The sequence below is a fragment of the Diabrotica undecimpunctata genome, chromosome 4 (genome assembly GCF_040954645.1).
Source record: "Diabrotica undecimpunctata isolate CICGRU chromosome 4, icDiaUnde3, whole genome shotgun sequence".
Lineage (NCBI taxonomy): Eukaryota > Metazoa > Arthropoda > Insecta > Coleoptera > Chrysomelidae > Diabrotica > Diabrotica undecimpunctata.
In genome coordinates, this window is record NC_092806.1 from 54180614 (window position 1) to 54196664 (window position 16051).

The 16051-nt window shown below is 33.0% G+C and overlaps 1 protein-coding gene across 1 annotated transcript in view; it reads right to left on the minus strand.

Annotated features, from left to right (window-relative positions):
* Positions 1 to 16051, minus strand: part of mspo (M-spondin) — a 150186-nt gene that overhangs the window by 100471 nt on the left and 33664 nt on the right. The gene's annotated exons all lie outside the window — the stretch shown is intronic.

Sequence of the window (16051 nt, forward strand, 5' to 3'; positions counted from 1 at the left end):
ACCCAATCCAAGACCACCACTAAGCAAATTTCTACCAACGAACTCATAACAGTCATGAAATTATTGATCCACTTCATGTCTATAATACTTTTTAAGGTCTTTTCTGACATACGAAATGGCATTGCCCGTTTCTGTAACGAGATCTCCTATTTCTTGTACAAATATGCCATATTAGCATAAATCCAAAGCTATTTTTCGTTACTCCCTTAGAGCACCACAAGAGTACTAATTCGTTAGTTCGACAATGTATCCCAACACACAATTTTAACCTATATGCTAAGAAGTGAATTCTCTCGATATACTCCTTAAAAGTTGGTAATTCAACAAACAAAGGACAGGAAGACAAACCAATAGGACTGGTTTTCTGTAGTTTTTCAATTTCTGTCCTAGGTGAGAACCTAGTACCACCACTCGTTTATTAAATAAAGCCCAAAAATTCTTTAAGAAATCGTTTGTTATACAAGGAGCTTATGGTTTGGTGGCAGATTTGACTCCTCGAAAAAAAAATCCACACAGCGAAGCAAAATAGAACAGGGCGTCTACGCCGTCTACGAAACCCGACTCCATCCTCAGAAGGAGATGTCATACCTTGAAGAGACATAGAATATACACGAGGATTAATATCTAGGATCGAATGAGGTCAGGTCTAATATTACTTCACGGGTTCTCACATAGAGTCTTGTACAGTCTAGAAGTTCTCCAGCTGGTGCTCCGCTTTTCTTTCAGTCCATCATATACTCTGAGGCAGATTTTTGCTGTGTAACAATTGGTAATTTATTTTAATGTAATCCAGCATTGGATAATGTAAATAGGCTTATTTCAAAGTCAATAAAGGACAAAGAGGCAGCAACGGCCGCTTTTTTAGATATTGAAGAAGCAGTTGATAATGTTTCCACCAACTCCTTGTGCTGACAATAGAAAGCTAGCGAGATATAGGTAACAATAAATTCAAAATTAATATACCAGGCAGGTAAGACTGGAAGGAAGGTTTACCCATACAAGCAAAAGCTACCTGCTACAGTGATGGCTCAAAAACATCGGAGTGAGTAGAAACCGGTATAGTAGGGAAAAATCAAGGGGTATATTTTCCCGTAAGTCTATTTAAGGATTTCACAATTTTCTAGTCGAAAATAGCGGCAATTCATGAATACTTGGAAGAAATAGAAAGGCAAAAAGGAAGGTACCGTTCAATTGCTATCTTCACAGATAGCCAGGCAGCGTTTAAGGTACTCAATTATAAAAAGGTTAATTCTAAGCTCGTATAAGATTGTGTGGGTGACCTAAATAAACTAGAAGACCTTAGAAAGGTTACGGTAATCTGGGTATTAGGGCACGAGGATCATAAGGGTAATGAAATAGCAGATTGGTTAAATGATTAAAGCGAAACTCTTCTGTAGCGTTGCAAAGGCAGTAATAAAAACGGCTATAAGAAAGTGGGTAGCTCAAAAATCTCTAGAATAGTGGAGGAATTTACCAAGACAAAGACGAGCGAAACAGTTCAATATAGAACATTCGACAAAATTGACAGCAGACCTAGGAAGCAAAGGCAGGAAAACAATCATAGTAGGTCTGTAAACAGGACACTGTAAGCTAAATAGGCAGTTGAAGGTAATGGGGTTGGCAAATAATGACTTATGCAGATTCTGTCACCTAGTGAAAGAAAAAGCGCAGAATATGTTTTTACTAATGCGGCAGCCTGGCAAATGTGTGGTTCTTTACATTAGGCGAGGAAAAGCCTCTGGCAAAGAGCTACATGGAAGGTTCAGTCTCAAAGCTTTAGACCTTTTAAAAAGGGTCAGGTTAAAGGATATAATCTAGGAGTAGAGCACCACAATAGATTTAAAAGGGTCGAAGTAGAATAGGCCAAAAGTCACATCAATGTGAGAGAATCTATCCTTCCAGCACTACTACCGACAATTTTTAGTCCCCAATTAAATAACCTAAACCTGAGAGAAGGTGGAAAATCATGACTAAAGACAAATAGACAGTAAAATAGTTATATAAAAAACTAACCTATAAGCCACCTAATATCGAACTATGAGGAATTGCATCAAGGTCGAGTACCAACATACTAAAACAGTTCTAATCTAATGTCCAGAGAATGATAGCGCGAGTTACAGATAAACATGTTATTTATTTGTTTATGTTATTTTTAAGTTTTATTTCAATAGAGAAAATTAGCTTAATGTTCTTATTTTATTCATCTTTTATTGTCTAGTATGAAGTTTTTAAAAGCCCTATTATCCGATATAATTTTTTTCATAACCTCTATTGAATATAAAAACTGTGCTTTGTAAAACTTTATATATTATTGTATGACTTGTTAATACTAATTTTGTAGGTGTATTAATTAAAATATATATTCATAATTGTATGTGAAAAGAATAGTTATTTCGTCTAAAGTGGATAATACTTTGACATATAGCAAATTTAGTGAAAATCAAAATTTCTGTTTTCGTTAAATCAATAATACAATTTTGCATTGTAAATCTGTCCGATTTATGCGATTAAAGGATTTTAACAACGTGGAATTGGCATTTAAAATTTTTCATGGGGAATCTGTTCTGGTGTAATTTATACATAACGACAAAAAAGACTCAAAATATCTGAATAATTTTGTCACAATCTGTTTGGTAGGTTTAATGGATATATTAAAAATATTATGGTATGTAATACACATATGGTTACAATTTTTAAAAAAATTGTTAATTGATATTATCTTAAAGGCTATGTTAAGGGTTTTAAAATTTTAATTTTTGTTTGTAAAACTAGAGATTCTAAGCCGTTGTTTGTAATTTTTCTCTTCATACAGTGACACAGGCGCGGAAGTGACTTCGTCTTGGACAGGCAGCAAAAAGTGAAGGCAAGGTACCTAGCAAGAGCTACCTCGTAACTCAAACACACGGCAGTGTCGTTTCAGGAACTAGTCTGACTGTGTCGTTTGGTAGATGGAACCAGTCTGAGCGTTGGTTGTTGGTTGTAAAATAATTCACCGGAATTTTGTTTATAAACAAAAAGCAATTTGAAAGAAGCATTTAAAAGATTAAGAGTTCAAGTTTGGACAAAAAAAATTAAAAACGATTCCGTTAAATATAAGCGTCCATGATGCGCCAAATATAAAGGGTTCAAAAGCGAAGCGATTCAATTTCAAAAACTAAATTCTTAAATTCAAATTTATAAAAGTCCCAATATCTCCGGTTGTAATCAACGAAAATTGATATTTTTTTTTGGGTACCTCTTTCCATAGATTATAAAAATTCAATTAATTGATCTGTGAATTGTTTATTTAACTGAGTAAACCGAGTATAAAATAAATATTTATTTTGCAAAACTTGACTTTTTTCTTATTATTAGTAGAAAAGGTTATGAAATAATCAGCAACTTAAAAAATTATGTATTATGGTTATAAATACTATCTTTTAATAAAATGTTTTATAAAAAATTAATTTTAATTTTAAAATCTATCTACATCTGTTAATTTTTCTTAAATTACTTATGCTAGAGAGAGAGAGAAAGAGAGAGAGAGAGAGAGAGAGTTTATTTTAAGGTATGTCTGTATTTCTTGTGGGAATGGTTAAAGTGGGAGTAGGAATTATTACTAAGGTTTGTATTTAAGGTTCAATGATTTTAAATATTAAGTTTTAAAATTAATGTCACTAATTATAGTGACAGTAAAAAATATAACATTTTTTGCATGTGAAAAATCAAACATACTGGGGGCGGGCAAGAAGAGTTACGCCACTGAGATAGGTAATCAAATAATTACAATGAGAATAAGAGTAAAGCGGTATACATTAGAGACATTTTTGTAAAAAAAAATATAACTTAGAACTAATTAAAATTTAGATTAGGGACGTTGTAAAACACGTTAAGAGTGTACTATAAAAGATAAGAGTTTTCCTCAGATTTCCTAAGGAGTCATACATTCGCAAAACATATGCCAACACTTTTCTTTTTGTTAGGGGAGGCGTCTCTTCACAAACAGGTGGCTTAAAAGAGAAATTGTCTCGATAATGTGACCAGTTCATACCTAGGACCTTAGTGGAGCTATTAACTAAGTCAAGATTAACTTCTGAAGTAGAGACTAATTTACATTTATTTGCAAAGGCACCAGAATATTTGAATATACATACATATTTTAAAGAGTTGAAAACTGTGAGTATTCAGAAGCAAGCGTAGTTGAGAATAGAGTATAATGTGCAACATTTCCAAGTTATTTGTGCTTGACAACGTATGGTCAACATTTGTAGAATTTATATAAATGTTTAAATAAATTTTTTAGAGCATGAGAGGCCACTAAGTGTGTGGTTTGTTTAGTGAAAGTTTAAACCGGAGGAGTAGTAAACAACGGAGGAGGGCCGTTAAATTGACGTTCACAATATCAGTTAGCTGCAAGACAGACTGAGCCATCAAAGCCGGAATATTGTTGGGCACTGCATGGGCTGTTTTTACTTGACCCTCTACGAACGGTAAAGCAACTGTAACAGAAGAAAAGGCAGATTCGACTGAATCTAATGAATTAGATTGTGGGATGGTGTGAGTAATAGCAGCTTGTCTTAAGATGACTGTGATAACAACCGTAGAACTACGAGGCTGTGAGAAGAGTATTTTGATATTTGTGTACTAGTGGAGGAGGTATATACTTGTTCGGAGGTAGGATAATTTTAAAAAAATAGGCAGGTATACCACCTTCTTCACAACGTGTTGCAATTGATAATAAGTCAAAAGGTTTTTATGTTGGAATTTTATTAAAATGATATAGCAGACTACCCTGCTATACTCCCAAAGCCGCGAAGCGGTATAAAACGGGAGACTATTATTATTATTTTATTAAAATGTAAGAAAGTAGGACTGGATATGTTCTGAGCTTAAATAAAGAGTCTTATAGTCTGGAGTATATTTAAAGCATTTGTAAGTTCAAGCTGAAGAATACCTTAAAGCTGTATAAGAGTTGGGCAATGTATATTTGCCAATTCCAATGGCACACCGCAAGGTGTACAATGAGATGGTACTGTCTTTAAATCTTCAATAACTAATAGGGGTATATTGACAGTTGCCAGAATTGAAGTAGAGACTGAAACAGTTTGTATAGGCGGAGCTTAACTTAAAACCAAAGTAATATTGCAATATTTGTAGGAGAGAAATGTTAAGAAACATAGGTGATGCAGATATTACAGTTACATTTTCTGGAGTAATTTGAAAAGTGACTATTTGTGCTGGTAGCACATTTTTTAAGAGAAGCTGGCCTATTACAGCTTGAGTCATCTAATACTTGTAATAATTATATAAGCTGACTTTTAAAGCTATTGCGTCAGAGCTTGAACAATTGTAGAACTAAACGAAGAGTATTTGTATTTATTTCTTTCATCTGTTTGAACTGGTTAGGGAGAAAGTCATCATTAAAAAAATGTATTATTTAACTTGTCAAGTCAAGTCAATGTCAAATCAGTACTTTTAATCATGTATTTACTGAAAGTGTTCGGCTTAAATTTTGTATTATATTTAGAGGCCTGTTTAGCTTCCAGTTTTCTGTTAAGAAACATAAAGCATCCATATGTTTTTCATAAGTAATATCTACTTCTTTATTGTTTTTTGTTTTATTGATATGCTGCATTGTTGTATTTATATATTGTAATAACATTAATAAGAGAAAAGTAAAATTTTACAAAATTAGGATTTATTTCAAATTTATAGAACGATTTCAAAGTTGAAATTGAAACGTCAATAAACTTACTTTAACCTTTAATAATTGTGGCTTATTCCCATTAAAATAGTAATTAATTGAAATTGTTTAAAAAAATTACTCGATTAAATAAACAATTCACAAATTAACAAATTAAATATTTATAGTCTGTGCAACGAGGTACTCCAAATAAAAAAAATAATATTAATTTTCGTTGATAATAACCTGAGATATTGAGACTTTTGTATATTTAAATTTATGAATACAATTTTTGAAATAGTAAAAAAAGTGATATTCCGATTCTAAGGGTCGTAAGACATTGTATTTTTTTTTAAATTCGTGTAAAAATGCCAACATTTTGATTACAAAAAAAAATAACATGTATGTTGATGCGGCTGAATTATTTTAAATTAATATTTAAAAGCTTAAAATGACAGTATTTGTATACACACATTTTACAATATTAAACATACATTTTTTTTTAAGTGTATGATTTAATTTGATAAAATGACCCTTTTACTTCAATTTGGTGCTTTCAGAATTAATGTAGATCTAATAGTTTACTTATAATAACGTAGTAGATACAAGATTTCTGGTAAAAACAATTATAATTTTGCAACAAATGTTAAATGGAACTTCTTAAAATTTTAATAGTTGAATACATGTGATATGGTCCCTATCACGCGAAAATAAAGTTTTTTGTGCATTTTTAGAAAAGTTATTAATCATTTTAAAAATCGACTACTTTCGAAGCCTTTTCGTAATAATTAAGAAAAAAAAATAACAAAAGTAACTATACAAGCTTCCATTTTATTCGATTTTCCATTTTTTTTTTAGCAAAATTATGTCACTTTTTCATATACCTTACCTTTACCTTTCGTACTACACTTTCGTATTACTACAACCAATCAGCAACCATTCGAATGAAAGACCAACTAACAGAAAAGTTGAAATAAAGAGAGGAGTACGACAGGGCTGCATACGCTCCCCCTATTATTTAACGTCTATTCGGAACACGTCATGAGTTAGGTCTTAAAGCATATCGAAGAGGGTATTCTCATAAATGGTGAGCTCCTGAATAACATCAGAAATGCAGACGACACCATCCTCTTTGCAGACAGTTTAGAAGGTTTACAGACACTAGTAACGCAATTGTGGAGAATCAGTCAAGAATACGGGCTTGATTTTAACATCAAGAAAACAAAGTACATGGTCATCAGTAAGAAGCATATTCCACCTAATCAATTACTGGGAGTTTAGCAACAAATACTCCAAGTGCCCCGTTACTATTATTTAGGAACCACCATAAACGACCAATGGGACCACTCAGATGAGATAAAACAAAGAATTGAAATAGCCAGGTCAGCATTTATCAGAATGAGCAAGATACTTAAGAGCCACGACCTACTCTTAAAAATAAAAATCTGTTTATTGAGATGCTACGTATTTATAGTGCTGCTCTATGGGGTTGAATCATGGACACTAACCGAGGTATCCATGGGAAAACTCGAGGCGTTTGAGATGTGGTGTTATAGACGGATACTGAGGATCACCTGGGTGGACCGAAAAACAAACATTGAGGTTCTACGTCGGACGGATAAATAAAACATGTGAAATTATATCCACAGTGAAACAGCGCAAGCTAGAATATCTTGGACATATATTTCGAAACGATCATAGATATAACCTGCTGCAACTTATATTACAGGGAAAGGTCTACGTAAAGAGGGAACCAGGAAGAAGAAGAATATCTTGGCTCCAGAACTTACGAAAATGGTTTTTCTTGACCACTTTAGGACTATTTCGAGCTGCGGTCAATAAAGTTAGAATTGCCATGCTAGTAGCCAACATCCGTAACGGATAGGCAACACAAGAAGAAGAAGATTACCTTTCGTCTTAAAACTAAAATAGTGATTTTATATTATTTATATATTGTTTATAAGTAAAAAATTACGTTTAATCTTTTGTATATTTTGCATCAATAAGTGTCACGAATAAGAAAATTTTATTCATTTTTATTTATTTCAATTTTTTTCTATTTTGGACCTTAAAAAGACAGGCCTACCTCATCCTTGTGTTTGTATAGTTTTATTTCGCCCGTTCGATAGAGGGTTAAGGAAAAGTCGTATAGAAAAAAGAAATTTTTTGACAGTAAACAGTTGACATTTGTTGATATGTGAAAGTACTACTTTATCACAGGGTGACAAATTTAATTTAAGTTAATGTTAATTTAAAAAATTATTCAGAAGGAGAAAATATTTAAATTAAAAAAATATACGAAGGGAGGTTTTTGATTTATACATTTTGAATTTTAATTTTAAACTTTTAACTTCCTTCATATCAACAATCAATATTTAAAATTGAATGACAGTAATCGTTATTTTTAGTTTATTAAATATTCTCTCGTAGGAGATATTTACTTAATTTTTTTAACTTTCTTTTTTGTTGTTTTTGCTTTTATCTGAACCAACATCTTGTACTTTGCGTAGTACGGTACATTATTTCAAGAAAACATTCTTTCGTAATGGTACCACAATCTCGTTACTGTCCATCTGCAAACTTGACACGTGTCGTTGATGGATCTATTTCCTCTTTTACTAAGTTTTACGACTATTGGAAGTACCGGTAAAGGTTACATTAGCGAATAAATTGCTACTTTAATGAGACTTTAGAAATGTTTTTTTTTTGTGTTATCTGTACAAGTATCCTCAATACGGGAGATATATTCTCGCGTGTACAGGAAGGTTTAAGGGAGAAAAGTAAATAAAAATGTTACCAAGTAGATACTGTAAACCTATCTTATTATATCAGTTAATTAATTTTATTTCAAGTTGATTTGGAAATTGCCTTAGATATACTAGTTTTTAAGCGGGAGATATTCAGTAAAGTTTTTTAAAGACGTATTTTTTCTTTCTAACAAAAGTAAATCTCATCATCATTAGCAGTTTGAATCCACTACCGATCATGGGCCTCAAATAAATAATTCCATTGCCTTCTATCTTGAGCACCTTGAATCCAGTTGTGCTGGATACACTTGATGTCATCCGACCACCTTATTGAAGGACGATTAGAGACGGGTATTCACAGACGCTCTAAACGTGAAAATAAATCTTTCCTGTCTTGGGAAGCAACTCTAAGATGGCTTCGTATGAACGCCAATAGCGACATCTGATAATAAATCCGTAAACTAATTTTTCGAAACCAAATTCAGATTTATGCTTTAATCTGTGCCTTCTAAGAATTGCAAGGCAAAACAGACGTTGGTAAAGATGTTATTAGACAATTAAATGAATAGCTGTCTCTAATGATCTCTTTTAGGGTGAAATACGTATAAGCTAATATACAGACGCACTATAAGTAAAATCAAATTTTAACTGTCTTTTTCTTTTTATACCGGTATACTCTTTATGAGTACTAGAAACCAATTCGCTAAGGATTTTTACTTAGTTGAGGAGATATGTTGTGGAATGCAATTTTAGATTGACCATGTTTCTAATAACATCTTTATCAACGTCTGTTTTGCCTTGCAATTCTTAGAAGGCACAGATTAAAGCATAAATCTGAATTTGGTTGCGAAAAATTAGTTTACGGATTTATTATCAGATGTCGCTATTTGCGTCCATACGAAGCCATGTTAGAGTTGCTTACCAAGACAGGAAAGATTTATTTTCACGTTCAGAGCGTCTGTTAATAGCCGTCTCTGATGATCCTTTTTAGGGTGAAATACGTATAAGCGAATATACAGACGCACTATACGTGAAATCAAATCTTAACTATCTTTTTCCTTTTATTCCGGTATACTCTTTATAAGTACTAGAAACCAATTCGCTAAGGATTTTTGCTTAGTTGAGGAGACATGTTGTGGAATGCAATTTTAGATTCCCCATGTATCTAATAACATCTTTATCAACGTCTGTTTTGACTTGCAATTCTTGGAAGGCACAGATTAAAGCATAAATCTGAATTTGGTTTCGAAAAATTAGTTTACGGATTGTTTAAAATACTTTAACTACAATGACAACTATAAACTTAATATCTAATCCCTTATTATTATTATTATTATTTCTTGGGATAAGTACCTACTACTGTTCTAAACTGTCAAACACATCTGTTTATATATTTTTTCTGATGTTCCAAACTTCACTATACATTTTATGAATTTTGTCATCTTGAATGTTCTTGAACTACTTTTTCTTTTTCGTCAAGGGACTTTTTCTATATGAGATAAATCTTGCGAAACTTTCGTAACACTATGTAATATATAGCGTTGAACAAGTGAAAAAAGCAATGAATATTACAGGAAGCAGGTAAACTTAAAATAATAAATGGTAATAATAATATCGTACGGCATTTTTACCAAGGAGATCCTTTAACCTTTAACCCTATTTCAAGTAGCTAGTATCGATGTACACACTAGCCCAGGGGGATTGACGGCTAAGCGTGTTCCCGAAGCACGGTGAACTGCTCGTATCATTTATAGAAGTTTGTGTAATTAATAGTTTTAAGATGTCAAAAAGCACCCATGAAAGTAATGGATTTATCAGGCAATGTAAAAGCTAGCTCCTCTCTATCATAAAAGAAAACAAGAATTAACAAGAATCATTATCAGCAATTTAAAATTATGCACTTAATGCGTTTTCTCCATTGTAACCTAAATTTCCACAAAATAGTCTCTTTCAAAAACTCTTTTATTTTTAGTTCGCAGTTAATTTTTTTTAAGTTTGAATATTTAGAGTGATGTCTCATATAATTTTAAGTTTGTTCATAATGACCTAATCGATCTTATTCTTAGTATATTATTCTGAGTTTTCTCAATTTCACTTTACGTTTTCCTTGTTGTAGGAGAAACTATTTATTCGCTTATAATTCGTGTTAAGTCTCCTACGATTCTGATTTATATCGTTTCTGTTATCTTGTTCACATTTTCTTATTGAAAATTCATATTTCATTGTTTTCTAATTTTTTCAATTTGGTCTTTTCGTAAGAAGACGGGACAACTAACGGGTTAAAAGTTAAAAGATGGTCGGGTCTATGAGAAGCACTCAATCTTCGGATTAATATAAACAAATGCTCGTTATACGCATTTTAAAATAGTGATCTATGTCCAAAAGTAAACATAATTGGTTAAATGATATAAATAATATCTTTTGTTATAATTCTTTGAGTTTTCGGTTAATTTAAAAAAATGTTTTCTTAATTTCACAGTCACATCCTTCAATTTCACAACTTAATCTTCAGCAATATTTGATTGTTTATTAATTAACGCGGCGCCGAAATCTACCCACTAGCACATATTACAATTTTCAGAATATATCAAAACAACATAAAACTTATTTAGTTATACCTATTTTAGATCTCTGGAGATTATTTGTGGGTATTTTGAGTGGGAACTACTGTTCCATTAATTACTTGTTGTTTCTAATTCCATTTTAATTGGATTAAAGAATTTTGATATAATTCTATCTAATAATCGGCTTTGCGTAAGAGTATTAGTAAGTATCAGATATAACTTTTAAAAATATATTCAGGGTATTAGTAAGAAAGTCAGTTATTATCATAATAGGAGTATACAAAATATCCATTCAATTATAAAATAGGTATTAAAAATACAGGTTAAACGACGTATTAAAGATAACAAACAAGGTACATAAGAGCTAGTTATGATACTAAAAATTGATATCGTACCAAACAAAATGTAAGCAGTCTTACATAAAACATACATCTTACCAATATTTATAGTCTTTTTGCAATGATAAAAACAGCTAAATCAATATGTGGAACCACAAGAAATAACAACAGAGGGAAACGAACATCTTGGTGGAACGATGGAGTGAAAAGAGAAATAAAAGAAAAGAAGAAATTATGGAAATAATACATCCAAGACAAAACACAACAAAAATATGAAAATTATAAGAGACAAAGAACAAAAGTTAAAGAGATAGTTAAGAAAGAGAAAAAGAAAAGTTTGAAAAAATTCGGGAAAAAATGGAAGAAAACAGCACAGAAAACGTAAAATTATTTTACACAACACTAAAAAACCTAAGAAGCAACAAAGAAACGAAACTGAAACAAATAATGAACACCGAAGGAACAATAATAAACGACGGTAAGACAATAATGGAAAGATGGAGGGAACATTTTCAGCTGATACTGAATGGAAATCAAGCGAATACAATGGAGAAGGAAAGCCACAACAAGAGAGTATCCAAGAGAAACACGGAAAATCCAGAAACTATAGAAAAAGAAGAACTGGAAGAAGCAATAAGAAAGATAAAGATTGGAAAAGCACCAGGAAGCGATGAAGTAGCACCAGAAATGATGAAATATATAGGAGTAAAAGCAAAAGAAAAATTGTTATACATATATAACCTAATATGGAAGAGAAAAGTAATACCCAGAGAATGGACAAATGCAGTAATTATACCTATATACAAGAAAGGAAACACAAGAGACTGTAGGAACTATAGAGGTATATCACTACTATGTGTAGCAGGCAAAGTATACGAAACCATAATAGAAAAGAAAATTAGAAAAGAAATAGAACATAAATTAGAGGATGTACAAAGTGGATTCAGGAAATGACACAACACACAAGACCATATATTCACCATGCAACAAGTAATAGAAAAAGCCTTAAAGAAAAATAAAAAAATATATTTGAGCTTTATAGACATGGAAAAACCATTCGACTTAGTCAAAAGAAAAGATATATGGGAAAGCCTAAAGAAGAAACAAGTAAGTGAAGAACTGATAGAAGCAACAAAGAGTATATACATGAAAACAACAAATACATTAAGAATGTTAAATATACAGTCAGAATCATTTGAAACAACCGAAGGAGTTAGACAAGGGGGAAATCTCAGCCCAGTACTATTCATAAATGTAATAGATGAGATCGTGAAAGAATGTAAGAAAACATTCAAGAAATACTGCATCGGTTGGAACAGAATGCAAATGATAAATGCTGAGATGTGTATATTTGCAAACGACATAGTATTAATTACGGAAACTGCAGAAAAACTGAAATACAACTTAGAGAAATGGAACCTAGAATCAAGCAAATACAACTTAAACGTAAACAAAGAGAAGACTCAGATAATGAAAATATCAAAGAAACAAGGGACGGAAGATCAAATACTGATAGACTAACAAAAAATAGTACAGACAAATTCATACAAATGCTTAGGAACAGTAATCAACAACAAAGGAGACATCGAGGATGATCTTAACAACCGAATGGAAAACACAGGAAAACTATTCCAAGCACTAAATAGAGGATTCCTTAATAACAAAGAAATATCAACAAAGACCAAGATGACAATATACAAAACAATATATAGACCTACAGTGACATATGGAGCAGAAAATTGGATATTAAACAAAAGACATCAGAACAGAATTCAGGCAGCAGAGATGAAATATCTCAGAAGAACGATAGGAGTAAAAAGAACTGATAGAATCAGAAACGAAGAAATAAGAGAAAGACTCAAAATCAAACCGATACTCGAGTCAATCAAAGAGAAAAAATTGGCATGGTTCGGACATCTAACCCGGATGGAAAATAATAGACAAGTAAAAAGAGTGTGGGACGCCAAACCAATAGGGAAGAACAAAAGAGGAAGACCCATTAAAGAATGGAACAGTGACATCTCGCAGATACTGGAGAGTAAGGGAAAGACTTGGCAGGAAGCAACACAGATGGCATCCAATAGGAAGGAATGGAGAAAGTTCGTTAAGAGCTAGGACACCTCAGAAGACTGTCAAATATTGTAATTTAATGAATTGTATTTTAAACGGCCCAACACCGAAAGGTACAAATGGGTCTACTGATTAAGTAAAGTTGCAATCAAGACGGAGTAATAAATCCAAATATTAAGAAAATTTACAGAACGGGTGGCCCAAATAAAATATATATTTTAACACAGTCTGCCGCTAAACATTTTCTTAATTTAACCGTGTATTTTCCCTTGTAACTCTTAAGTTACATATTGAATAAGAGTCATAAAATACTTTCTAAACCTGATATTTCCGTAAATGTCCATTGCTTTTATAAGGTTACAGACAGCTGTCTACCACAGAACATTCCAATCATACACAAGGTCATATTTTATGCATAGGGTCTAGCAGTTGTCGTGTGTTGTCGTTAATAGTGTCGCAGCGTTGTAATAGGGGACTTTGATCACAATTTTAACCCGTAACTGGTGATGCAGGGTCATACGAGCCCCAACAGATTTTTAAAGTGACATACGTCCTAGCTTATTTAGCGCGACTACTTGATCGCCTCAGTATTTTTCCGTCAGTGTGTTGTGTGATATCGAGCGAAATCATCATCATCATTAATCAGCCAATTACGTCCACTGCTGGACATAGGCCTCCCTCAGTTATTTCCACTATTCTTTACACTGGGCCGGTTGTAGCCAGTTTCCCGCAACACGTTTTATATCATCGGTCCATCTAGTCGGTGGTCGTCTTCGGCTTCTTTTATAGTTTCTGGGCCTCCATTCCATAATACGTCTTGTCCACCATCCATCTTGTGTTCTGGCTAAGTGCCCTGCCCAGTTCCACTTAAGCGTCGTGGTACTTTCGATGACGTCTTGAACTCCTGAGCTTTGCCTGATTTGTTGGTTTGTTATGTGGTCTTGAAGGCTCACGTTCAGCATTGCACGTTTCATGGCTCGTTGTGTTGAGTTTATTCGCAGATTTTTGCGTGAGAGTTAAAGTCAAGCGCGATAGTCGTGAGCAAATAGGTAAATGTTTACAAATTATACGGAAATAACTGCGCCGTGGGGACACTGTGACCCCACCTCACCGGTTACGTTTTTTTTTTAATAATTAGTTTTTTTTTATTTTCAGTTGAAAATGGACCTGTCAGGATATAATAAAATAGATTCCGATGATCCTAGGTTGGAACGATGGGCTCAAGGTATTCTAGACGCTGATGAGAGTGAATTCAGAGGTAACGATGACTCAGAAAATGATCCCGACTATGTCAGCGAACACGAAACTGATTCAGAAATTGAATGGGAGCCGGAAACCGTGGAACCTCTATTGGATGTTGAAGATAATATTCCGCAAAATGCAGCAACTTCGGAGGTTAATTCGGACTCGGATCCACATGAGCAGCAACAAACTCCAGGCCCTTCTAGAACGTACTATGGCAAAAATCGATACAAGCGGACTACAGAAGCTCCACTTTCAAATGTAAGAACAATAAGTTTCAACAATATCTCTCATCTTCCTGGGGTTATTGGGCCAACCAAGTCTCTTGGGAAATTGTGTCTCCAGAGAAGTGCTTGGGAATGTATAATAAACGATATTTTAGAAGAGATTGTTCTTAAAACAAATGAAAAACTTGCCAGGATTAGAACGAAATATACCGATAGTAATAGAATGGATCAAAGAATAGAAAGATTTAGACATTATTGAACTGAGAGCGTTTATCGGTTTGTTATTTTACTCAGCCATATTTAAATCTAATCCGAAAGACTTGAGTTCGATATTCGCCACCGACGGTACTGGTAGAGAAATTTTTAGATGTACCATGTCAGTAAAATGATTCTTAGTACTTTTGACAGCGCTTAGGTTTGATGACGAAACTACGAGGGAAGAACGGAAAAAAATCGACAAACTTGCGCCCATTTCATCAATTTTCAATAAGTTTGTAGAAAACAGCAAAAAAAAAATTATTGCATAGGGCAGTATGCTTGTATTGATGAAATGCTCATTGGTTTTCGGGAAAGATGTTTATTTCGCATGTACATGCCTCAAAAACCGAGGTCTAACTTACGTGGGTACTGTTAAAAAAAATAAAAGGGAGATACCTTTTTCTTTTTTGCAAATAAAACGAGGCTCACGGGATCATCTCTATTTGGATTTGGCGACAGAGTTACATTAGTTTCATATGTACCTAAACCACGAAAAGCCGTACTTTTAATGTCTTCAATGCACTACAGTAATGCAGTAAACGATGACAAACCCGAAATTATCGAGTTTTATAATCAAACAAAAGGAGGCGATGCATTAGATGAAAAATGTACAGTGAAACCCCCAAAAGTCGAGGTATGAATTCATCAAATCTCTGGCTCGGCAGCTTGTGCAGGATCATATGAAAAGAAGACTAACTATTTCTCAAATTTTAAGGTAACTCAGACATAATATTGCTTCCATTTTAAAAACAGACATTCCTGAACAGAAAAATGCTATTTTAGAAAAAAGAGTAAGGTGCTCAAAATGGAACTACAACGTTAAACGTAAATTCAAAGAACTGAATTTGTGCCTATGCACCAGGGTGCATTTGGGTGAATTTTATGCAGTTTTCGTACATATACGTCTGGAGACAAGTAATTCAAAATTAAATTTCCTATCGAA